The sequence below is a fragment of the Kogia breviceps genome, chromosome 10 (genome assembly GCF_026419965.1).
Source record: "Kogia breviceps isolate mKogBre1 chromosome 10, mKogBre1 haplotype 1, whole genome shotgun sequence".
Lineage (NCBI taxonomy): Eukaryota > Metazoa > Chordata > Mammalia > Artiodactyla > Physeteridae > Kogia > Kogia breviceps.
In genome coordinates this window covers 4552528-4580114 of record NC_081319.1, presented here as the reverse complement: position 1 = coordinate 4580114, position 27587 = coordinate 4552528, and the positions used below count along the sequence as shown (strand labels likewise).

The 27587-nt window shown below is 38.6% G+C and overlaps 1 protein-coding gene and 1 non-coding gene across 13 annotated transcripts in view; one reads left to right on the top strand and one right to left on the bottom strand.

Annotated features, from left to right (window-relative positions):
• Positions 1-27587, bottom strand: part of TMCC1 (transmembrane and coiled-coil domain family 1) — a 243240-nt gene that overhangs the window by 132546 nt on the left and 83107 nt on the right. The gene's annotated exons all lie outside the window — the stretch shown is intronic.
• LOC131764682 (U6 spliceosomal RNA) lies at positions 15465-15568 on the top strand. Its single transcript, XR_009337892.1, has one exon. It is a non-coding gene; the product is annotated as a U6 spliceosomal RNA (small nuclear RNA).

Here is a 27587-nt window from a genome sequence, read left to right as displayed (position 1 = left end):
CTATTAGGAGGTAGGGCCTTTGAGAGGTGCTACAGTCGGCATGTGGGACTAGTGCTCTTATACAAGACACCCCAGAGCTCCCTAGTCCCTTCCAACATGTGAGGATACAAAAAGAAGTCTGAGACTCAGAAAAGGGTCCTCACCCACCCACACTGGCACCCAGATCTCGAATGTCTAGCCTCTGGAACTGTGAGAAATAAATTATTGTGTTTATAAACGTCTCAATCTGTGGTACTTGGTTATAGCAACCCAAATAAGCTAAGATATCCATTTTTTAAAACTCAATTTACTTAGAAAATTTTGTCAGTACATATGGATCTCCACTATTTAATTGCTACACAGCATTCCACAGTATGGACAGAACAGTTTATTTATCCATTCTCTTTTTTAATTAATTAATTAATGGCTGCATCGGGTCTTTGTTGCTGCGGGTAGGCTTTCTCTAGTTGTGGCGAGCAGGGGTTACTCTTCGTTGTGGTGCGAGGTCTTCTCATTGCAGTGGCTTCTCTTGTTGCAGAGCACGGGCTCAGTAGTTGTGGCACACAGACTAAGTTGCTCTGTGGCATGTGAGATCTTCCAGGACCAGGGCTCAAACCCATGTCCCCTGTATTGGCAGGTGGATTCTTAACCACTGCGCCACCAGAGAAGCCCTATCCATTTTCTTATAACCACTTAGATTATTTCTACATTTCTGTTAGTACAAACATATTGCCTATACATGCCTGCTTTGGGATGTGTGATTTTTTTTTTTTTTTCCTCCAGGATAGGCACTAAGATAAGATCCTACCTACTGAAGGTCCATTTTTTTGGAAGCCATTCCTGTTTAGTTCACTGTCATTTCTGCTTCTGCATAGCTCACAGTGATAGTTCTTGTACTTTTACATTTGGCATGTAGATCCTGTACTGTTAGTTTTTTATGCATTAAGGTTGTCTTTCATCCAATTAAAAATGAGCACCTTGAAGGATTACATCTCATACTTTCTGTATCTCAGTTGCATAGTACCTTACACATAGTAGACATTCAATTAAATATTTGTCAAATGTCCTGAAAACCATAAAAGAAAACATGGTCTTATCTGATAGGATTACTTCTTTATTCTTTATTCGTATCTGATAGGATTATTTCTTTATTCCAAAATAAAACATTACATAGGATATCACTGCTTTAGATTTCATCTTCTCCATTTACAGACATGAATCTCACAAAGGACAAGTCACCTTACTCAAGTCCAAAATATTACATCTTTGATTCCCTTTTACCTACATGTCTTATAAAGAGAAACATTATCTGGCAGAATTTATATTTCAAAAAATGAAAGGTGCCACAGGGAGAGTGATGTCAGCAAAATGGCAGACTAGGAAAATACAGGCCCTCCTTCCCCTACAGAGACACTGAGTTAACAACAACAGACAGACCAGAATACCACTGCAAAAACTCTAGAGAACAGTTAAGAAGCTATAGCACCTGGGCTATTGTAAACCCAACACAAGATTCCAATGAAAGTGTAGGAAAATTTGTGATGTTTGGCATACCCATTCATGCCGCCTCCCCTGCAGAGCACAGTGTGGAGCAACCAGGAAGAAACCCCTCATGCCAGGCTCTTCCCTTGGGAACATAAACAAAACAGACAATACATCCAATTCTTGCTTGTCTGGGAACTGCCTGAGGGATTGGCTTCTGTTTTAGGTAACTCAGAGCCCTAAGAGAAAAGGAACCAGAGTTGCAAGACACTGCAAACAAGATGCAAAAAGTACCTTACAGCTGCAGTTCTGCAGGCAAATCCCAGGGGGAGCTAAGATCAGAAAAGGCTTGAGAGGTCCTAGAAGGAATCCAGTATGCAAAGGCAGGGGGTAGGTGACTGGTTTTTTTTTCAAATACCCCAGCAAAATACCACAAAGCATATAAAGAAACAGGGAGGTAGGGCCCAATTAAAGGAATAAAATTAAACTCCAGAAACCGACTCTAAAGAAACAGATCTATGAGTTGCCTGACAAAGAATTTTTAATAACTGTCGTAACAGTCACTTCAATACATGGTATTGGAAAAGCTGGACAGTCATATGCAAAAGAATAAAATGGGACCACTAGCACAAAAATTAACCCAAAATGGATTAAAGACTTGAATGTAAGACCTAAAACCATAGAACACCTAGAAGAAAACATAAGCAGTAAGCTCCTTGACATCAGTCTTGGCAATGATTTTTTGGATTTGACACCAAAAGCAAAGGCAACAAAAGTAAAAATAAGCAAGTGGGAATACATCAAACTAATAAGCTTCTGAAAAGCAAAGGAGACCATCAACAAAATGAAAAGACAATCTACTGAGTGGGAGAAAATATTTGTAAGTCATATAGCTGAAAAGGGCTTAATATCCAAAATATATAAAGAACTCATATAATTCAACAACAAAAAATCAAACTGATGAATAAATGGGCAAACGATGTGAACTGACATTTCTCCAAAGATGACAAAAGATAGCCAACAAGCATATGAAAAGATGCTCAACATCACTAATCATCAGGGAAATGCAAATCAAAACCACAATGAGATATTGCCTCATACCTGTTAGGATGGCAACTAACAAGAACAAAAAAACAGAAAACAAGTGTCCGCAAGGATGTGGAGAAACTGGAACCCTTGCATACTGATGTAAAATACAAAAGAGTGCAACTGCTGTGGAAAAGTGGTATGGCAGTTCCTCAAAAAATTAAAAATAGAATTACCATATGATCCAGCAATCCCACTTCTGGGTACATATGCAAAAGAATTGAAAGCAGGGTCTCGAAACGGTATTTGTACACCCATGTTCATAGCAGCGCTATTCACAATAGCCAAGAGGTGGAAGCAAACCAAATACCCACCAGATAAATGGATAAACAAAATGTGGTCTACACACACAAGGGAATGTTATTCAGTTTTAAAAAGGAAGGAAATCCTGTAACATGCTACAAGATGGATGAACCTTGAAGACATTATGTTAAGTGAAATAAGCCAGTCAGAAAAAGACAAATACTGTATGATTCCACTTATATGAGGTACCTAGAGTAGTCAAATTCAAACACAAAGTAGTATTGTGGATACCAGTGGCGGAGGGGAGGGAAGAAAGGAAGAGTTTTTAAATGGGTATAGATTTTCAGATTTGCAAGATGAAATGGTTTGGAGATCTATTTCACAACAAAGTGAATATGTTTAACACTATGAAATTGTACCGTTAAATAGTAAATTTTCTTATGTGCTTTTACCACAAGTTTTTTAAAGTTACACTAGTTGTATTTCTGTCTATTTCCAAGTATGCTCTTTGATTCAGTACTTTTGTTTCCTTAAACCCCTCTCCTTTTCTTACATCTAGGCATGAAGATCAACCAACAGATGTCTTTTTCCAGAAAAATGGAATATTCTCTAAATAACAGGACATTCTCTCCAGATAGAAATAAAGACTTTTGACAATAACACAACACTGCAGGGCTTTAAAGACCTAATGCCAAAAAAAAAAGGATTACTAACAAGAATCCAGGTTCTCCTTTCTGATCTGTTCTTTATAGTACCTTATTACTCATAATCGCACAATGTTAAAAAAGAATTCTTTGAAACATAACTTCTTTAGTCCTCATCTAAATTCTATTTCTCATGCATGGCATGTTTTAAAGGACAATAATTACATTAAAAGTAACTACAACACTAAATGAAATAATTATAATTGTGAGGCTTTGTTCTCTCAGGGGGTACCCCAACACGATCGTTTACAATGCCCAGGGCATGTGCTAAAATGAACATAACCACAGTCAGAGACAAAGCAACAATAACTCTTCCCTCACAGACTAAAGAAACATCTCTAGCAGTGAAAAATGACAACACTTGTGAAAAGAAAAGACCCAAACACCACACATGTATGGTCAGCAAACCAAGCAGCAAGAGAAGGTTGTTTAGGATTGTTATGTCTTTCTACTGAGAGGACCATTTTAGGTTTTTTTTTTGTGGTACGCGGGCCTCTCACTGTTGTGGCCTCTCCCGTTGCGGAGCACAGGCTCCGGACACGCAGGCTCAGCGGCCATGGCTCACGGGCCCAGCCGCTAGGCGACATGTGGGATCTTCCCAGACCGGGGCACGAACCCGTGTCCCCTACATCGGCAGGCGGACTCTCAACCACTGCGCCACCAGGGAAGCCGAGAGGACCATTTTAGCATTATGAAATGTCATTCTTTATCTTTAGCAATACTTCCTGCCTTAATGTCTAACCTATCTGATATTAACACAGCTTGAACAACAGCTTTCTTTTGGTTAGTGATTGCATGGTTTTTTTTCTGTCTTTTTACTTCCATCTTGCTATTTGTTTTAAATTTGTCCCATGTGTTCTTTATTCCTTTATTCTTCTTTTCTATTCATCAAGTATTTTTAATATTCCATTTAATCTCTTCTATTAGTTGTTTATGCATTTTTGTGTTATCCTTTTAGTGGTAACCCTGTAAATTATAGGGTTACAGTCTACCTTAACCACCTTCCAAACAAACCAATCCTCCCCCCAGTCCTTTTTGCTATTTTTGTTGTATATTTTATCTCTACAATGTTTTAAACCTCACTGACAGTCATATTAAAGTTCAACTTTTAACTAACTTAAGGAAATACACATAAAGGCTGTATACAGAATAAACAAAATTAAGTGATACTATTCCAGCTAAATTGATATTTGCTGAAATCCTCTACAGATTTGTAGCCCGGCAGCCAGGTACTCAGGGAATGTGTGTTAGTGTCCAAATTCACAGGCATTGTGTATCTAATTGGCACTCCATGGAATTTATAGCCTCCAGCCTCAGTAGTGTGGAGCTTCTAGAACACCACAGGAACCCTGATGCAACTCCTAGACGTACAGTTATACTGAATAGGGACCTCAACTCTTCCTCTTCCTTAGCCGGACATTATCATTTTATCTCATCCTCTCCTCCTACTGGAATATTTCCAAAAATGCTATAGAACAAATTCCTACATTGGACAGGAAGGACTGTTAACTAAACCATTATGATCTTTTAACTTTGTTATGTTGAATCACATAAAATTACCATTTTTATAGGCTAGAACTGCTCAACTACTGGCAATTTCATATGGCTCAAAGTACTATTTAAGTATAAAACATAATAAAAACCACAGTTTGGTTAAATTAATCTAGATTTCCTTCACCCAAATCAGGATTTGGAAAACTAAGCTTTAATATCAAAATTCAAATTTTAAAAAGATTATTCTGTCTATGACACTCTAGGTCAATGAAAAGAGAATGAAGTTCATGTTCAGCTGTCCAGTAAAAAGAATCTGAGACAGAAGATAACTACAAAATTGCTATAGGACTGCTATTTTTTTAGTGGCTACAGGAAGAAACAAATGGATCTTAGTCTTTTCTACTTTACAAGAGTGGCCCTATATTTCAAAAGGCTCTGTATGTGCTGAAAAATAGACGAACCTGGATCACAACCAGTAGAAATGAAATTTTTGCTGATTTCTACTTTGAGGACAAAGAAGACTTTAGAGGGCAAGTCTATATCAAAGTCCCTCACATTTCTGTTGTAATAAAAGCTTCCTTAGAGAGGAGTCATGGATTAAACATGAAGAACTGAACATATTTATCTTGGCTTTCTACTAAAATTGAATAACAAAAGGCATATACCCAGAAAGGCACAGCAAACTTAAAAGGAGACAACAGTAGATAAGAGATGTCAATAAAACTCTCTGGGAGGTGAAAAAACGAAGGTTCGGTAATAAATGACAGCTTTTGGGCTTTCTCCAGTCAGATAAGTACTTGGCAGGGTAGTGGGTGGTGTGAGGAAACCAACAAGAAGCAAGCCTGTTTATGCCAAAAGTATAGAAAGAGCAACACTTAGAAGTATCAGGGGCTACTCAAAAACAAGGGCATTGGGTTGGGCCTGAAAACAGGACTGGTTATAAGTATTTATAATGAACACTTAGATCAGCAGCTCATTCTCCTAACACACAGGAAGGTGATCGGTCCAGAGTTTTATTTTCTGGGGAAGACTGAAACAAGGGACGAGAAGGATTCTAGACTGAGAGACTCTAGACACAGCTGAGGGCTGGAATGAGGCACCATTCTAAGGACAGAAGGATTAAACTGATAAATGAGAATTTTAGTCCTCCTCCTCCTAGGGGAAGGCACTAAGCCACGAGGCAGCCAGGCTATTACCACCACCATCATTCATCCACCAGCAAATGCAAAAGTCTGAATAATCTCTCTTGAAAAGGTGACTGTGGAACTGAAGACAAGACCTACAGACACTGACAAGTGGAGGGGTCTACAATAAAATGGGTCTCTGCCTAATTACTCTTTAGTAAAAAACCATCACCCTACAAGCCTTTCACAAAGGAGAGCTTCCCACAGCATTTTAATGCCTCCCTCAAATATGAAGACAAAGCCCTGGCAAGAAAGATCCTTGAGAAAAGCCTGTAACAAAAAAGACTGAGACTAAAGCACCCAGAAAAAAAGAAAAAGGGAAAGAAACTCTGAAAAGACAGAGACTATATAGGAAGCGCAAAAAAAAAAAAAAAAAAAAAAATCCTTCGACACAAAAGAAAACATAACCTATAAGAATAGGTTATTATAAAAATGTTTTCATAGAAGAGAAAAAGCACTTCAAAAATTTAAAACATGATAGAAATAAAATTTTTAATGGAATTACTGGAAAATAAGTTTTAAGGAAATTTCCCAGAAGTCAGGATAAAAAAGAGTCAGAAAATAAGGAAACAAAACAAAATAGGAGATCCAACCTCTGACTAAGAAAAATAGGAGAGAAAATCAAATAAACAGTACAAATGAACTACAACTGTATGCAATAACATGGATCAACCTTAGAAAAATATTTGTGTAAAAAGCAAGTCACAGAAGACTACATAAGCTATAATATCATTTTATAAACCCCCAAACAAGTACAACTAAACAGTGTCACGTACAATATCTAATTAAGTATTTTTTTTAAAGTAAAGTGAATGAAATAAAAAATTTTCAACAGTGGTTGAATCCCATACAGTTCCAAGAACACGGTGATGGTAATGTTATGTTCCCATTCTTTACGTTACGTGGTAGGTTCACAGGTCTTGTGTGTCACAGTACGTAAGTTTATTTTTATATGAATAAAATATTACATAATAAAAACTTAAAACAAAATCAGCTTCTCTCCCATCAGGTAAATGCTTGGCAGGTTTGTGGAAGGCGTGGCAAAAACAAATTTGGGAGGTTTGATGGAATAGAAATTAATATTGTAAGACAGTTTTCTAAAACTACTGTTTCTAGATCCAATCTTTGAGTTGTCCAGATTGAAAGGACCCACAGTATCCAGACCAAAAAATGCCAGGACTCACACCAAGGCACATCATTGTAAAACTTCAGGAAAACAGAGATAAAGAGAAGACTTTTTAAAACTGCTACCCAGAGGACTGCGAATCAGTATGGCACCAGAAGCTAGTAATACTAGCAGCTAGAAGATAAAGACACGATGCTTTACAAAATTCTAAGGGGAATTTATTTCCAACCTAAAATTCCACACCCAGTCAATGAAGTATTAAATTAAGTATTAGAGTAAAATAAAGAAAATCTGAAATGAGCATAATTGCTGAAAAATGATCTCCTATGCAGCCTTTTTAAGGCTCCATGGAGAATGGAATGTGCTTCATAAAAATGAAGGAATAAGTCAGTAAAGACAACAACGTGAAACCAAGGAAACAGGGATCTTTTATTAACAGAGGAAGGAATTCTGACAAAAGGTGTGTGGTCTTGGACAGCAATCAATTCAGACTATAGGAGAAGTGAGGGCTCCAGGAGGTATAACACCAAGAAAAAGATAAAACAGAAGAACATATGATGCTTTTGAAAGTATTGAGAGAAGATTTATAGTACTTACAGAATGTGGAGATGACCCAATTACAGCTATAAAGAACAACAAAAATTGAAGCAATTAACTCCATAGACAACAAAAAATTGTATGAAAAGGGAAATGTAATCATATACTTTAAGGTTAGGGTGTAAAAAATTTACATTGACACAATGTAAACAATATACTGAAATTTAACTAAAATCTTAGTAAGATGTGGGCAGGAGAGATAAGCTAAATCATCATCTTCATCATAGGAAATCAACAGATGTTATCTAAAACAGAAAAAAATAGAGTTAAGCATATTCCAGAATAAAAACTTAAAAGTTTAAATATGGTTGCCTGAGGAAAGTGGGAAACAGGATCAAGAGTTCCAGTTATTAGAATCTTGTACAGCATGGCTGTTTGATAAACATAAAAATTAAAATAAATTTCCCTTGGGTTAGATATGCTCAAGAAAATACTTGTTTGTGAGAGCTCTGAGAACCTGAAAGATGGCAGTAAATGAGTCTATGGATACTTCTTCACAAAAAACGTACGGGAATTTCCTAGCGATCCAGTGGTTAGGACTCTGCTCCCTCACTGCCAAGGGCCCGGGTTCGAGCCCTGGTCAGGGAACTGAAATCCTACAAGCCACACGGAGCGGCCAAAAAAAAAAAAAAGTAAAGTAGCAGATTCGTAAGCAAGTATAATATTTTTTATACTTCTGTGTTGAAAAGCAGAAGTCTGTGACTTTTAAATTCTTGGTTTCAACAATTCTCTGAAGGACCAAAGACACAAACACATATTGAAATGAGATTCATTTTTTAAATATCATTTGTTCCTGTTGCTTATTGTTGGCCTAAAGTCACAATTCAGTCTTCCTTTATCAGAATGCTTTTCAGTGCTTCCAGCTGTGATTTTAAAAATGGTACTAGGACAATACTGAATTGTGAAGCCACGAACAGTGAATGAGAAGAGATGCAAACTAACAGGAAGAAAAAAAATCACAAGGGTACAAATCTTAAAGAAGAGAGATAAAAGTATCTATAGTAAAATATATGATTAAAACATTCAAATTATGCAAAAAAGAATGGCTTTTGTTATTTTTCACATTGAACATATGATATTGTGATTTATAATACTTGTCTATTTTGGTTTTGTGTCCATGGTTCCTAGATCATGGCTCCCAAGACTCTTGGAATTCCTAAGGGATAAAAGCAATGGGAGCATCTTGTTATAATATTTGGTGTTTTGTCCTCAGTTCCTAAAATAGCTTCAGAGTATAAAGGTGAAATGGGTGTCTTATTATTCATAACAAGCCCCTTTCAACTACACCTGAATTTGTGCGAATGAGGTGACTTTTATAAAGCCCCTAGGAAACCCACGGATGGAGGCTAGTTACCAGGGGAACCAAACCATGTGATTAGAGGGTTGGAACTTTCAGTCCACCCCATTCCACCCAACCCAACCCAACCCTTACCCTAGGGAAGGAAAGAGGGACTAGAGATTACACTCAGTCACCAGAGGCCAACGATTTAATCTATCACGCGTATATAATGAAGCTTCCATAAAAATCCCTGAACCATTGGATTTGGAGAGCATCCAGGTTGGTGAACACACAGAGTTCCTGGGAGAGGGCACGGAAGCTCTAAGTCTCATCCCACATACCTTTCCCTATGCATCTCTTCCATCTGGCTGTTCCTGAGTTACATCCTTTTGTAATAAAGCTGTAGTGTAGTAAGTAAAATATTTTCTCAACTTATTTTATCCGTTCTAGTAAATTAATCAAACCCAAGGAGGGGGTCATGTGAAGGTTCTAGGACCAGCTGGTCAGAAGCACAGGTGACAAACTGGATTTGTGACTGGCGACTAAAGGGGAATGGGAGGCAGCCTTGTGGGACTTAGCCCTTGACCTGTGGGATCTGATGCTATCCTCAGATAGTGTCAGGATTGCATTAAATTGTAGGACACCCAGCTAGTGCTGCAGAGAATTGCTTGGTGGGGGGGGGAACCCCACACATTTGGTAACCAACAGTGAAGTGTTCTGTATGAGTAGTAACGGAGAGACACATAGGAATGTTTTTTCCTTTATACAAACATCAATGTCTTTTGCAAAGATTTGTTGCCAGTTTCAATGGTAGTTAATTTTTTTAAACCTCATTTTTAGGTAAATCCCACTAAAAGAGTAAAAAATAACTACCCAGTAAAGTCAGTCTGGATGTGACAAACTGTGTCTCATCTAAATGAGGAAACTGATTTATTTTATTCAATTGATTTTATTTAGTAAAACACTAAAGCCACAAATCCTCATAATGATGAAAACAAGATGTAAAAGTCGATGGACCTAGAGTCTGTCATACAGAGTGAAGTAAGTCAGACAGAGAAACACAAATACCGTATGCTAACGCACATATATGGAATTAAAAAAAACGGTACTGATGAACCTAGTGGCAGGGCCGGAATAAAGATGCAGATGTAGACAACAGACTTGACACGGAGGGGAGAGGGGGAAGCTGGGACAAAGGGAGAGACTAGCACTGACATATATACACTATCAAATGTAAAATGGATGGCTAATGGGAAGCTACTACACAGCACAGGGAGATCACCTTGACGCGCTGTGACCACCTAGAGGGGTGGGATAGGGAGGGTAGGAGGGAGGCTCAAGAGGGAGGGGATATGGGGATACACGTATACATATAGCTGATTCACTTCGTTGTACAGCACAAACTAATACAACATTGTAAAGCAATTATACTCCAATGAAGAATTTTTTTAAAAGATGTAAAAGTCAAGCTTATCTTGATCTCTGTACCAAGCTACAAACCTCTGTACCCTAATGCAACAGAAGATAATGAGACAGAACTGTAAGCAGACAACAAGGAATACATATCACAAACTATAGGCAGACCCAAGGCAGGTTATTTATACTGTGGCCTAAATTCTCCTGAGCTATAATCAGATCATAAACCTTTATTTCCATTCTCACAAAGCTAAACTTCTGATAATTAGAAAATAGACTGAATTCTACCTTTATGCAAAGAAACTCAAGCAAGGTCACCTTATACCCTAAGGCCCTCTAGGCAAACATTCCTAGGAAGAATATATTAATCTCACACATATTTATCTGCTTACACTTAATTTGATTCTATGTTCAGTGTAACTCATCACAAATCATGTAAAGACAATGTATGATAACCAAGGTATATGGAAAATGGAAGAAAGCTTATTAAAGAAACATTTCAAGTCATAACAATCGCACTTAACAGCAACAAAATGGGGTAGATTATTTTCTTCAGCTGTTTTGCATTCTTGCAGCAGACAACAGTTCCAAGGAGTAGAAAACTTGGACCCTGTTCTTCTGCTAGAAGAATGTACAGTTGTGACCTGAACCATCTACAATCATTGAAAACAAGTCTAATGTTGTTGGAAAGCCTGTGGTGAGCTTAAGCCAGAAAGCAATGTTTAAGATATTCTAGTCCTAAGGTGGTTATTTAAACGTGCATTTGCATAACTGCTTAACAGAAGACTTTTACTAATAAACCAAGAGTATGCTCCCTAAGATTGTATATGTTCTAATAAGCCTCTATTTTGCTAAAGTCCTTGAAAACATTTTCCACAGAGCATCCATATGGGGGAGGTTATACCAATCTTCAGTTCCTCTGAACCACTAGTCCACTATTAAACTTCTTATAAAGAAATGCTCAGAAATAAACAGATCAGAATTAGGGCTCTCTTTCACTCTTACGGCCTTTCATACATTTTGTGATTTTTACATTGTTAAGAGAAAAGTGCTGTTGAGATGTAAATCTTCTCAATAAATATAGGATCAACCATTATGAAAAAAAATCTCAAGTTTTGGTGATTCCAGTATCACTTTTAAATTCATTGGTGCAGAAGGGCTTTTGCCTCTGTTAACAATGAGAGAGAACAGGGTATTATATAAACCAGGAAAGAAGAAAACCACCAACCACAACAGAAAAACTTCAGCAGGTACTCTATAGCACTGCAGTCACATTCACAATACTCAAATCAAGATATGTATACTGGGGCTTCCCTGGTGGCGCAGTGGTTGAGAATCTGCCTGCCGATGCAGGGGACACGGGTTCGTGCCCCGGTCTGGGAAGATCCCACGTGCCGCGGAGCGGCTGGGCCCATGAGCCATGGCCGCTGAGCCTGTGCGTCCGGAGCCTGTGCTCCGCAACGGGAGAGGCCACAACAGTGACAGGCCTGGGTACCACAAAAAAAAAAAGTGAAGAAGTTGTAGGTTTATTGCTGACTTACCTTTGTTAGTTGGATTTCACAAACCAACCATCCCCTCACTGAAAACAAGGAAGTCTAAGGAGAAGCTAAGGTTTTTTTTTGTTTTAAATTTATTTTTGGCTGTGTTGGGTCTTCATTGCTGCGTGCAGGCTTTCTCTAGTTGTGGCGAGCGGGGGCCACTCTTCATCGCGGTGCGCGGGCCTCTCACTATCGCAGCCTCTCTTGTTGTGGAGCACAGGCTCCAGACGCGCAGGCTCAGTAGTTGTGGCGCATGGGCTTAGTTGCTCCACGCCATGTGGGATCTTCCCAGACCAGGGCTCGAACCCGTGTCCCCTGCACTGGCAGGCAGATTCCCAACCACTGCGCCACCAGGGAAGCCCAAAGTTTTTGTTTTTAAGGTGATACAATTTTGAGGTTTAAAAGATGAAGCTGTTCAAGTTCTACTGCAGAACAGACTAACTTTAATGAAATAGTACTTACATATGTTATACGGAATTTAACAAATCGAAAACATATTTACTAAGCCATCTGTGATACTATACACTTTAAAATATTTGCTCATCTATTCTAAACTTGTTTTCATTTCTCTCTCTTTGATATAATGAAGCAGAGTAGATGATAAAGTCCATTGTTGGAATCCCTTGTTGCTTATATATTTACTCTCCCATTTAGTCAGGCTATAGGCTGGAAAGATACCTTAATATTTTTTCCTACGTAGAGATGGCTTGAGAATCAGAAACCTTCAAATTTCTCAAGTTGACAGCAGAAGAGCTGAGCAGAGGTCTGGATGAAGTTCAACAACTTCCTAGCATACTTCTGAGCCAGATCTTCATTCACAACCTAACTTCCCTGCAGTGTTTTAAATTTAAGTGCTCAACCTATGAATTCCTATCTATAGTCCCAGAATCTTAGAAGAAATATCAGAAGTTGTTTCGTCCAACTCTCGATTGGAGTCGTGGATCTTTCCTACAACATGCATGATGTGTGGTTCTCCAGCCTTTGCCTGATCACCCCAAGGCAGCCTACCTCAAAACTGGACAGTTCTATTGTAAAATTTGTTCTTATATTGTACTAGTGTCATATTTCTAAGACAAGTACAAATGATTTTCATATTATCCAAAAATTCTTTAGAGGGAAGTTATCCTGACCTTTAATTTTGGTCTAAATACAGGATACATGCACCCCAGTGTGTGTACAAGACAATCAATGAGTCATGGAAAGAAAACATTGTAACTTTCATTTTTATTCATCCTTTTCATATCTGTTTTTGTGTTATATGAGATACATAATATACAGGAACAATTATATAAAATATTAAAATATATAAAATATAAAAACATTAGAGACACACTAAAAGGTACATGTGAGCAAAATAATTTGGAGGCCACTACTCTAGACAGTTAATGAACTTTCCGTTATTTTTTTAAAAATTAGGTCATAGGAGGTCTACCTATATGATTATGAATTTTCAATAGATATTAAATACTCATAAACAGTGTACCATCAACCATGTATAAATAAATGTTCAGCATCAGACCTTAAGGGCACCCAAATAATCTTTTCAAAATATCAAAATAATAAGGTGACTTTCTTGGCAAAAGAGTGCAGAAATAGTGGCAAATAAATGGACTATCCAACTCTCCATCAAGCTTACACCATGCGTGTGGCAACTGTGTACACGTACACATACACTCATACATCCGTACAAACATACACACACGCCCAGAGGGGGGATAAAGACCTGTGAGGATATCTTTCATTATCCCTCCAAACTAAATCTAAAAATTCAAACTAAGTTGACTGAATTTATCTACCTTTAAAGGCCTAAGCTGGATTCTCCAAAATCTTAATATTGGAAGTGATCCCCAGAACATACCAAGTCCATTTCCATTAACATTGAAAATACTGTTATCATTGAAATTAGTTTTCAAGTACATTACTGTTTAGAGCACACTATCAAAATGCTTTATTATTTGTTCATGTTGTCATAAGTAGTATTCTAAAAAGAAGGCAAGGGAATGATGAATGAGTCTTTGGAAAATCACTATATCTAGCACCTTTAGAAAGGCAAGCACATTTAAATTAAATTAGGCTTTCAAAGCACATTGTCTACTTTCTGTTATTTGAAACCAAAACAACCTTATTGACCAAAGTAAAAATCCTGAAGTTATTTACCAACCACAGACAGGGTCTCTGCAAAAGTTCAGAATTTGTGCCAACATTTGTTAAAAATTAGCTCCAAACCCAGGTTGGTAATTAAAAATAAGACTTTGGGATGATTATTAGGGTTAAGAAAATTGTGTTTAAAATACACTGCAGCCAGTAAGAATCACTAGTACAATGCAGAAGAATTAGCAATTTCATTAAACAATACGCTCAGCAGTACCGGAAGGTACCAACAGAGGGCCTCTAGAAATAGTGGTAGTAAAGCTTTCTAAACACATCTTTCCCAAGTAAGCCAGGAAATGAATTAATTCCCTGGTACGGATATTTGCTAAAAAGAAAGTTTAAGTTCAAATTAAATTGTCAACAACTGATTAAGACTCCAGCTCAGAAATTAAATCTGGGAATTTCTCTTAAACTAAAAAAATTCACCCCCAAACCAGGAAAGCAATATTCAAATGTCAAATACTGCTTTCCAGATTACAACACTGCACTGCAGGATCAAACTTTTCTAACAGTTTAAACAGAAGTGCCAGCTCTTCAGAATATTATTTTTTAAAAAACTATGTGACGTCTAAGAAGATCATAAAATCACAAATATGGTGGAAAAGCAACATTTGCTATCTTACTATCCACTATCCTGAAAATAAGTAAATTGCTAACAAGAATTTCTTCCTCTTAGGGCCCTACAGACCCAGACCAATTCATATCATCACTTCTGATTTTCTGAGAGATACTGTATTACAATTTCAGTGGCTGAAATTTCTATTATTTTGAGCTGGGAATTTTTTTTTTTAAGACAAAACAAAAAGTTCACTAGAAAAGTCTTCTAACAGTCTCAAAATTACTGAGCATCTATATTTTTAAAGCACTATCTACAAAATTTTCAACTGCTCTGAATTAAGTTTTATGACTTTCACCAGGTGAAAATCAAAGATTATATGAAAAATAAGTCAAATTGCAAAAAGGAAAAACAGCTTCAAAATAGAGTTGTGTATATTAAAAGAAGAACGTAAAACCTTAGAATTAGAAAAGCGATAGCTAAGCTCTAGTCACCACTGTAACCATATCTGGACATTGTATTTTGTTCTGGAGACCACAATTTAAGAATTTCTGAAGAACTAGAACAACCAAGAATTGATGGACCAGTGTGACTAAATATTCAAACTTACAATGTGAAAGAACACCCTAGCGCTTGCTTCAGCAGCACACATACTAAAATTGGAACACAGAGTACAGTAACACAGCCCCTGAACAAGGATGACATTCAAATTCGTGAAGCGCTCCATGTTTTTCATGGGCCTCTAGGGTCCCTTAGTGAATTGTTTAAACCACAAATTTAAATCTGTGACTGCCAAGAATCTTCCTGATTTGGAGTTTCCTGGTGGAGCCCAGGGAGATTCCAAATTCATTTGGCATCCCAGAATCTCACAGCTAGAAGCCCATTCTTTAGGTCAGTTTTCTCTTTGAGCTATCTGCTCCAGGCCTTACTGATGGCTACAAGATTTTTCTTGGCAAGACCCACAGTAGCAAAGGGTAGTGGCCAAAAGCATGACTCTTGGAGCTAGAAAGACTTGTTTCTGATATACAAGAAACTTCTTACCAGTTGTGTGAACTTGACAATCACTTCAACCTCAATTTTTTGTTTCCTCACTTATGATATAGAGATAACTTCACAGTACAGTGTTTGGGAGGATTCACTATTGCATTCTACACTTAGAATGCTTGGATAAATAAATATTTGTTGAATTAAACAATAAAAAAGAATATCCCAAGGACTAGGGATTATTAGCCTCGAGAAGGGACTATTCAGAGACAACACACTGCGAAAGCAATTCATACCTGCAGAGGCAGTACACATTCTTAATTGGCCCTAACTGGAGAAATACAAGGAACCAGATTTCGGTTTAACATGTTAGATTTGCATAACAGAGGCATCCACAAGTAGAATGGGCTTCTTTGGGAACCCAGACAACCACTTGGGGAGAATGTTACCAAGCTGAATGACTGGAGAAGTACCCCCAAATTTAAGATGTTGTGTTAATTCAAGGCTCAAAAAAGAAGTAGAACTTTCTTAGGACAATGCTCCAGCACTCCTGCCTTACCCCTCCAGATGGCTACAGAAACTTGGCAGGCCAGGGGACGACAAGAAAAACACACAATTAAAAATAATCATTGCTACTAACTGCCACATTACCTGCCACCAGTCAGATTATCTGGAGGCAAAGATAAATCAGCCAATTACTTCTCATTTCCTACTTTTAAAACAGTGGACGTTAGTAAGACTGTGGTTACTTTTGGACTTCAAACAATTTCACTGTGGCCTTTTGACACAGATATGAAAATGAGAAATACTTCTTTTTTTTTAGTTAAATTTCTACTTTATTCATTTCTAGTATAAGAGTTGATTATCAGACTTCAAATCTTGTTTTAATTTAATCGTTAAGATCAACTGTTTAATTTTTTTCCTTAGGTGTTTCAGGAAAATTAGTCTACTTAGATGTATCTTCCAACTGGTTGGGAGGTTACCAATTTTTTGGCAGTCTAGAGCCTTCTAAGATATTCTACACTCTTTGCCCTTATATTATACTCTTCACACTAAGTACATGATAACAAACTTACAATATTAAGGCACCTGTGCTTAGTAGAGTCGAGCAAAAGACTTAGACTCAGCCATGTACTAGCTCACTAGTCTTAGCCAAATTAAAAATTTTCCCTAAGCCCTACTTACCTCATTTGTAAAAAAGCAGACCTACCTCAAAAAGCTGACATGCAACTTAAATTACACAATGTGGATGTGTAATTTAAATTACACCAGATATTCAAAAAGCTGTGTATGATCCCATACAATGATATTAAAACAAAGTCACTTCCATAAAACATTCCTGCAAAGATTACTACCAACTACACGGAAAAGATTCTCAATTATCAAATGAGTCATTAAAACTCAGTATTTTGGGGCTTCCCTGGTGGCGCAGTGGTTAAGAATCCTCCTGCCAATGCAGGGGACACGGGTTCGAGCCCTGGTCTGGGAAGATCCCACATGCCGCAGAGCAACTAAGCCCATGCGCCACAACTACTGAGCCCGTGTACCGCAACTGCTGACACTCGTGAGCCTAAAGCCTGTGCTCCAGAACAAGAGAAGCCACCACAGTGAGAAGCCCGTGCGCTGCAACACAGAGTAGCCCCCGCGTGCCACAACCAGAGAAAGCTCGGGTGCAGCAATGAAGACCCAATGCAGAAAAAAAAAACCCAAACACTCAGCATTCTCAGGGCAGGTTTCTTGGTATCTTAAGGCCATAAGAAAGATGATAAAGGATAGTTCTCACCTTCATCCCTTAACTATAATTCTGCAAATTATGTTATGGTTAATATGAGACCTTAAGTATGCACTCTCTTTTCCACCCCAGCCTCAACCTCACAATGCAGAAATAGCTCCATGGAGGCTATTTAACTGCCTATCTAACTAAATAGAAGAGGCCTTATTTTACATACTATATATAATTAATATACTTTTCCTTATTATTTTATTTAGATATCTGAGAGTCCAGAATGTCATTGCTCATATTTTAATTATGAACAGTATTAAAATAACTATAGGGAATCATTACAGTATTCTATTTCCATTGTTACTGTAAAAGATGACAAGAATTATTTAAAAGTATTAACATAAGAAACCAAACAAGGGTAGTGTTGAAACCAGCTTTTGTTACTGCTCTTACATTTCTGTCCTTATTCAAAAAGCTTATCTAAGTTACCAATATTTGGAAAAAGGAAAAACTTTCTTGTCCCCTACTTGACAGAACTGGTGTTCTTCGATTCTTTGACATAGTCAACAGGATAAAGAAGCGAGAATGCTGAACACAGAATCAGAAGGAACCCAGGGATCTGGTCCTGATATCACTCATAATTTAGCTGCGTTACCTCAGGCAGGTTTTAACATTTTTGGACCTGTAAAATGAGGAGCTTGATTAGGATTAGCCCAAAGGCTGAACAGTCTCTGAGTGTTTGCTAATCACCTGGCAATAGCCAGTGATCTTTTGACTGAAAATCATTTGTGTCACAAGGGACTCATTTTGTAACCGAAGGTTTCTAAATTCTTAGCTTCCTTGTTATTACAATATAGAAATCTGTGTCAGGGTTCCTCACTCTAGTAAGATGTTACCGTGATAAAATAAAATGTAATTGTCAGCTCTTAATAAATATTTGACTTGATCTTGGGCTGAAGATATGAATTTTTTTGTGTGTGTGGTACGCGGGCCTCTCACTGTTGTGGCCTCTCCCATTGCGGAGCACAGGCTCCGGACGCGCAGGCTCAGCGGCCATGGCTCACGGGCCCAGCCGCTCCGTGGCATGTGGGATCTTCCCGGACCGGGGCACGAACCCGTGTCCACGGCATCAGCAGGCGGACTCTCAACCACTGCGCCACCAGGGAAGCCCCAATGAATATTTTTATAATATATAAACCAATAAACCCTTTCTAATCCTTTTTACAAAGGGATCTGTCAAAATATTAATTTTTGAAATCAAACATGTTTTATATATTTTAAATGATTCTATTTAGGAAAAAAAGATGTTTTCAAAGTCTAACTATACATAAAATGAGAGACACAGGGCTTCCCTGGTGGCGCAGTGCTTGAGAGTCCGCCTGCCAATGCAGGGGACGCGGGTTCGTGCCCCAGCGGGAGGATCCCACATGCCGCGGAGCGGCTGGGCCCGTGAGCCATGGCCGCTGAGCCTGCGCGTCCGGAGCCTGTGCTCCAAAACGGGAGAGGCCACAACAGTGAGAGGCCAGCGTACCGCAAAAAAAAAAAAAATGAGAGACACAATTTAATGCATAATAAATATACGCTGACCCTGAAGTATGAAAGCTCAAAAGTGAAATCCAGTCTGCTCCCATTGACTGACAAGATCACAAGACATAATGAGGTAACATCAAAACAAGTCAATTTTTAACAAACATTTACTAAAGCCCAATATTATGCTAACTGGCCAAAGTTGCCTATCTTTCTTTAGATAAAATGCTGTACTATGATCGCTGAAGAAAAACCAATCTGTTCTAGTGATTATCTTCTATAATACATGATCCTGGTCTGTCCTTCTGCCTATTTATTTACCTATATAAGTCTTTGGAAACTAACAGTCACAAGACAAATCCTTGTAACAGGGTTCTGTATAAACAGAAGAGTAGTGGACTTTGAGTGCTAAAATTCTCCCCCACTCCTAAGATTCAAGGCTACTGGTAAAGTACTCAAATCCCTTCTGAATAAAAGGGGAAAGCAGAAGTTAAGTCACATACTACAATACGTTCCTTTACAGGTCTAATTACTCTAAAGACTCTATATATTTTGCAATATAAAGGAAAAGGAGGTTAAATTTAACTTCAAGAGTGAACTTGACTTTGCATTATGTTGAGCGTTCTCACAAAAGCTGCTGCTTGGAACAGAAGGAATACCAATCAGATTTAAAAAACAAAACCAAACAAAACTTGAGGAGGCATCCCTATGATAACTGCGCATGATAAACTTAGCAAGGTCAAGAACATCCTATCTATACCTTCAATTCCACTCTTAGGACAACCATATTAAAAGTCAACATAGGATCATTAAGGATAATAAAGATATCTTTTGGGTCACTACATTAATATACTATATTAAAAGAAACATACACATTCTGGACCCCTAAGCTAGGGTCAATAAACCTAAAAGTTACTTCGTTTGGCACGCAAGTTTTGTTCTATAAAGTACCTTTACTGGAGAACAACTAAAAAGCCAAAATACATCTTCATCTCTAACTTATTCCTACTTTTGCATTCCCATATGATTCCCTTGATAGGGAATAAAATATTCCCTTAACAGCGTCAGCTACCTAACTGACACTAAATACACAAAAAAGAGAGATCTGTATTGGTTTTCATTTAAAAACTACAATTTTCAACTGTTTTTTAGGAAAACAGACATTATTTTACTAGTTCCCCCAAGCATATCTTTGGGTTTTAAATTGTTTGTTATTTTAAATTCTAACATTGTCATTAAATTCTACCTACTCTACTATTGTCTATTCCATTTCCATAGTTATCAATTCAGTTCAGTATTTTAAAAGAGCACCTACCACTATATGATAGTCACTACTCAGTCCAGCCGATATCCTAACAGTTCCCTGTACCAGCTACTTCTCAAGGTATATAATCCCATCATTATTAATGGCCTGTCAGTAGGAGCCATCCCCCTCACTTCCACCTACTTCTCCTGGTCTACGGGCACCACCTTGTGGTCAGCAACAGGAATTACCCTTCCCATCATCTCATTTCCTCCCCCGTGGGAGAACATTACACCTGGGCTTTCTGGTTTTGCTCGCAGCTCAATTAATTCAAACTTACAAATCTCCCTTTCATTTGAACAGAGTAGAATGTCATCCTGGTGCAATTTACCACAGAGGACAGAGTTCCTTATTTATAAACGCTGGATAATTCACAAGCTCTAAGTCTACAAATTATTTTTTACTGAGTAAGAACGAGAAGGAATGGGTTTCTGAGAGGTAATTCAAAGATGAACTACAGACAGCAGCGGGTGCTGAGCTCTGTATGCCTTTTCCAGCGTTGGCCTCCGCTGGGAAGTCCTTCCGGGCCTGCGCAGGCCCTAGGTGCCAGCCTGGAGGCAGTGCAAGCAGCTGGGGCGGTGCTGCATGGGACCTCCAGTGCAGAAGAAAGGTGACAGGTGGTGCCTTTCCCTTGAGCCTGGCCCACAGCTGTGTAGTCCCACTGCATGGAAAAATCACATGTAGGCCTGGAAACCATGATTCTATCAAAGGTGGTTCCGACTATTCAGTGTGAAATCAACCCAACATTTTGGGCTCTTAGCCACCAAAAAGTGGGAACTACGACAGGAAGAGTAATCCTACCTCTCTCCTTCTACCTCACCTGCCTGCTTCAACCCTTTCCTCTTTTCTCTAATTTCCAGATTCAGCCAGGCATTACAAAAAAATTCCCTTTCTTGAGAGAAATGTGCTCTCATGCACCTCAGGAGATTTGTTTGTGGCCTATGGTTTTAAATAGCCCATTTATTTCCCGGAGGGTAGAAAATCAATTTTACGGACCTTCAAACAGATGTAATAACCATCATGAAAAACAAAATTAAATATTAAAGTGGCAAAAAATTTTCCTTTTCTCTCGGTCCAAACTGAAAGCAGCCCACAAAACTTCCCTAACTGCAGCCTAATAAAGGTATATTACTTTTTCTAAATTCATCTATAAACAGGAAAGTGATCAGTGAGCTCCGAAGTGATACTAACCTTTAAATAGAGAACCAGGATCACTAACCTGTTTCCCTTCACACCTGAATGTTGTAGAAGCTGGTGGATGCTTACAATGCAAAGCAGTAACTTCTTAGCTGAGCTCCCTGATACCTCAGCTATTTTTTTCTTATTTCATTCCACCTTGAACATAACTATTAAAAAAATCGAATATGATATTTTTAACACACAGCCCCTCCTTTCAAAAATATATAATGAGGGGTCCCTATATCCAATCACATCATCAAAATTATTGTTTCATTATGCTAAATCAAAGATCTCTACCCTAAATTGAAATTTTAGAAATCAGCTATATATAATCATATGCTCTTCCAATCTTATCTCTCATTACTTCCTCTAAATTTCTTACTGGTCCTCATACTGGTTAGGCCCTAGGGTTCTATGTGGGGTATAAATAAAGATAACTAGCACATGGTCCTAGCTCTTGAGAGGCTCACAATTGGGGTTTCTTCTTCTTTTTTTTTTTGTAAAGGTCTCACATACTTTCTTTTTTGTGGTACAAGGGCCTCTCACTGTCGTGGCCTCTCCCGTTGCAGAGCACAGGCTCCGGACACGCAGGCTCAGCGGCCATGGCTCACGGGCCCAGCTGCTCCGCGGCATGTGGGATCTTCCCAGACCGGGGCACGAACCCGTATCCTCTGCATCGGCAGGCGGACTCTCAACCACTGCGCCACCAGGGAAGCCCTTCTCACATATTTATTACTGAGCCAAACACTAGTGCAGAAACACTGACACAGAGAGAAAAATCATTTTCCCAATAAAAGACATCCAGCTGTTCTGATGGTAGTGATGTTTTCAGAGTGATATGGTAAGATGCAAGTGACCCTGACACGGCATAAATATGTGTGCCATCTCATGTGCGGGGCTCCTTACAGACCCAGCTTGGTTCTTTTCCTATGTCTTCTCTTGGAGACATACCTGATTTTATTACCAGCTTTCATTCGAATCCTTTGGGAAATGGGACGATTCTGCTTTTGTTTCTTGGCCAGGAATCGCTGGACCCTGAAAGTTTGTGAGAAAACATAGCAAGGAGCAAATTCAACCGCACATAGGATGGCGGAGAAGAAAGAGGAATTGATTCTTCTTTTTTAAAGCACATCTCAGCTGTTTTGAAACGTGAAATCTGCATGTATTGTGTTGTCTTACAATGGAGAAGATCTATATTGAGTGTGCTTCATACTCCTAAAACATCTCCAAGGAGCACAGTCTCTATAAAGCCCCTGTCAACAACTTGACCCCATACTTAGCTCTCCCTTCTAGGAACTTCTACTGTCCTTAATTTCAGTAACAGCTGATTATATAGTGTTCTCTAGCAAAGCTTTTAACTGCTAAGAAAGGTTTATAATATGCGATAGATATTAGTAGCCTCAGCCCTCTAGGTGGCCAATTAGAGCCTACAGTGATTGGATCAACTACCTCAGTTGTAAACATGTCATCACTTTGTCCTGCTTCTAATTTTCAAATTAGAAGTAACTTTAAATATTATTTAGTACAATGACCTCATCTTGAAAATGAAACCTAGAGAATTTAACTTGTTTAAGGTCACGCTGATATAAAAAAAAACAGAAATAAGGCATTCTTAGAACCCAAAACTGTAGGCTCCTGACTTCTGAGCTTGATTATACCACATTACACTGCTTCTTTAATTGCCACTTACATAAATCCTGCTGTCCAAATAAGACTGTGAGGTCTCTGAAAATAAGGTTGTAACATGATTTATATGCAGCTCTCATCTCTCTCAACGTGCCAATCTCCAACTGAGGAGTACTTAAGGGATAATTATTGGTGGGACAAAAGTATCTGTTGTAAAGAAAGGTCCCATTTAATTAAAAAGATAATTTTAATTTACATATTTAGAAACGTGTTTGAATAGTATAAACATTTGTGTGTATTCATATATGTACATAAATAGAAAATGAGAAAGAGAACAAATACACTTTAGAAGAGTGACCTGAAACTACACCTTAGACTAGGCAACTTGACATGACTATTCTAAAAGCTACACCTAAGCACAGCAAGCTTGTTAAAAACAAGACAACAGGCCCCAAATGGAGTCACTTATGCTAATCCTCACATTGTCAAACTGAGAACTAAATTACAGTTTTGTCTCTCCCAGAAATGGACTCAAACCAGCCAATCAGGTATTGCCTGATCAGCATTAGTTAGGTAACCCCCGCCATCCTCTACAGGGAAAGTAACCTAGCAATAACCAATATACTTTTTTGCCTAGTATAACTTCCTTGTTCCTGCTCCCTTCGGCCTATAGAAGTCTTTCATTTTGTACAGCTCTTCAGAGTTCCTTCTATTTGCTTAAACTGAATGCTGTCCAATTCATGATTCGTTGAATAAAGTCAGTAAGATCCTCAAATTTGCTCAGTTGAACTTTGTTTTTAACAAGATGAAAAGTACTAACACTTAAACCGTACAACATAAGTTTAAATAATGCATACAGCTCAAATTCTCATTAGTAAGAACTACTCTAAGTATTGCTCCTCACCCATCTGGCACATGTAGACAGGAGGCTATGACTTACAGCCCTGATGTACATGATCATTTTCTCCCCTTAACAATGCCCCCCAAAATCCAATTTCAGTAAAATTTCTTTATAGTACAGGCCTTTGGGACCTTCCCCTTTGCTCTTCCCTCTGCCTGGTCTGCTCTTTCCCTAGTTATCTCCTCACATCCTTCAGGTCTTTGCTCATGTATCAGTGAGGTCTTCCCCGATCACTCTGCTTAAAATTTCCTGCCCTAGAATTCTTTATCTTCTTTCGCAACTGGCATATCGTGCATTTTACTTACATGTTTTGTTTACCTCCTCTTAAACTTCATCAGGGCGAGTATTTTTGTCTGTTTTATTCACTCATATATTCTTAGCACCTAAAACTGGTGGGCAAAGTATGGGCCAAGGCCCAGATACTGTTCACCACAGTCAAATCCAGGCATGCCCATTCATTTACATATTATGGGTGACTGCTTTCATGCTATGACATGGTTGAGTAGTTGCAAGACAGACCATATGGTCAAAAATATTTAAATGACTATTTACAGAAAAAGCCTGCAGATCCCTAACCTAAAACAATGCTAGGTCAAACACTCTATAAACAATATTGAACAAATGTACGAACAAACATACATAGGGGGAAAACATTTCTGATCCCACGGTATTTTATAAAAGATATAACAGAAGAGCATCTAAACTAAGATATCACCATGAAAGCCTTTAGTATGCTTAACCAGGTTTGCACTTTCATCTATACAATTTTTCATATTCCACCATCATAAACCAAGAAAAAAATGGCCAGGAGCACTAAAGACGAGATAGTTAAGTGACTTGCCTAAAATCACTTGCTAGTAAATGGCAAATCAAGGACAGAAGATTTTTTTTTTTTAACACTATTTTCCATTATAATCAAGCACATTTTAATCAATTATTTTATACTCTTCTATTTGAGAATGAGGTATAAAATCTGGCTTTATAATGTTACAAGTAACCTGAGTGTTTAAAAGTTTGACTCATCATAAAACAACAATTACAATATACAAAAACTTGAGGGAACTGAACCAAATTAAACTACTCTGAATTAGCAGGCCTCCTTTCTCCTCTAACTCTACTGTCCATTTCACCCCTGATGTCACCACGTTATTTTTTTTTTTTTTTGTGGTACGTGGGCCTCTCACTGTTGTGGCCTCTCCCGTTGCGGGGCACAGGCTCCAGACGCGCAGGCCCAGCGGCCATGGCTCACGGGCCCAGCCGCTCCGCGGCATGTGGGATCTTCCCGGACCGGGGCACGAACCCGTATCCCCTGCATCGGCAGGCGGACTCTCAACCACTGCGCCACCAGGGAAGCCCACCACGTTATTTTTAAACATAACACTAGGCTAATACTGTGGCACATTAATATACAATTGACCCTTGAACAACATGGGTTTGAATTTTGCACAGGTCCACTTACACATGGATTTTTTTCAATAAATAGAGCACTTGTATTTTCATCTTACAGATCTTTAACTAAGTGTGGGGGGAAAGTTTGTTTGATTAGAGATCACAATAGTGAATTCAAAAGAATTAGGGCTTGAGTCCTGATTCTATCCAAACCAAACTGTTTCAGCTTCCTGTCCTTGGGTGAGTAATTTATCAACTCCTTTGGCGGTTTTTTTTTTGGGGTTTTTTGTTTTGGTTTGGTTTTTTAGGCAGTTCTACACTTTATAAATCGTTTCCCCCCGCCTGAAATTCTTTTCCCAATCAAGTTGCCACACAATACTGAGCAGAATTCCCCGTGCTACAGCGTAGGTCTCCATCGGTCACCCATTCCAAACATAGCACTATGAACATGTCAATCCCAAACTCCCCAACTATCCCTCCTCCCCACCCTTCCCTCCCTCCCAACCATAAGTTCATTCTATATCAATTCCTTTGTTTTTGATGCAGAGATGGCAATATGTGGATTTTCAACTGGGTGGGGGATTGGCACCCTGAACTCCCAATTTGTTCAAGGGTCAACTGTACTACACTGAAATTTCAAAGCATTTACTTAAATAATCTCAATTTACAACCATGAAATATATACTTGACTTCTGAACCACTATGAATCTTACCATTGCTTCAAATCATGGCCTATCTCTAACCTACTGTCACGAAAACATGTATTCAATTGCCAACTCCTTAAATTTTGATTCTTTCATTGGGCCTCTGCTGCAATAATTTAGTAGTTTTTCTAAAATGTTTTATGATGTTGCATAAAATCTATATCAAAGCTCATTATTGTTTTCTTCATAAAGAATCCCTTTCTTGACATACTGCTAATTAATTCCACTTGCCTTCCAGGGACATACTACTGGGACCTTCAAAATCTTTCAAACGGACTACTGTTATTCTCTTGCTTTGATCTCTCTGACTGCTCTATTTAAGGCAGCTAAGACCCTGCTTTCAGTATCATCCTTTCTTGCCTAGATTCTACAACAGACACCTAACAGGTCCTCTGAGTATCTACCCTCGACCCCCTGCAGCGTATTCACACAGCAGCCAGAGTGATCCTTTTTAAAAATTAAGTCTTTTTTTTTTTAGATTCCATATATATGTGTTAGCATATGGTATTTGTTTTTCTCTTTCTGACTTACTTCACTCTGTAGGACAGACTCTAGGTCCATCCCCCTCACTACAAACAACTCAATTTCATTTCTTTTTAAGGCTGAGTAATATTCCATTGTATATATGTGCCACATCTTCTTTATCCATTCATCTGTCGATGGACACTTAGGTTGCTTCCATGTCCTGGCTATTGTAAACAGTGCTGCAATGAACTTTGTAGTACATGACTCTTTTTTTTTTTTTTTTTTTGCGCTACGTGGGCCTCTCGCCTCTCACTGTTGTGGCCTCTCCCGTTGCAGAGCACAGGCTCCGGACGTACACGCTCAGCGGTCATGGCCCATGGGCCCAGCCGCTCCATGGCATGTGGGATCCTCCCGGACTGGGGCATGAACCCATGTGCCCTGCATCGGCAGGCAGACTCTCAACCACTCCGCCACCAGGGAAGCCCCATGACTCTTTTTGAGTTATGGTTTTCTCAGGGTATATGCCCAGTAGTAGGATTGTTGGGTCATATGGTAGTTCTATTTTTAGTTTTTTAAGGAACCTCCATACTGTTCTCCATAGTGGCTGTATCAATTTACATTCCCACCAACAGTGCAAAAGGGTTCCCTTTTCTCCACACCCTCTCCAGCATTTATTGTTTGTAGAATTTTTGATGATGGTCATTCTGACTGGTGTGAAGTGATACCTCATTGTAGTTTTGATTTGCATTTCTCTAATGATTAGTGATGTTGAGCATTCTTTCATATGTTTGTTGGCAATCTGTTATGAAGAACCTAGGGGCAGGACAGGAATAAAGACACAGACATAAAGAATGGACTTGAGGACACGGCGGAGGGAAGGGTAAGCTAGGACGAAGTGGGAGAGTGGCATGGACTTATATATACTACCAAATGTAAAATACATAGCTAGTG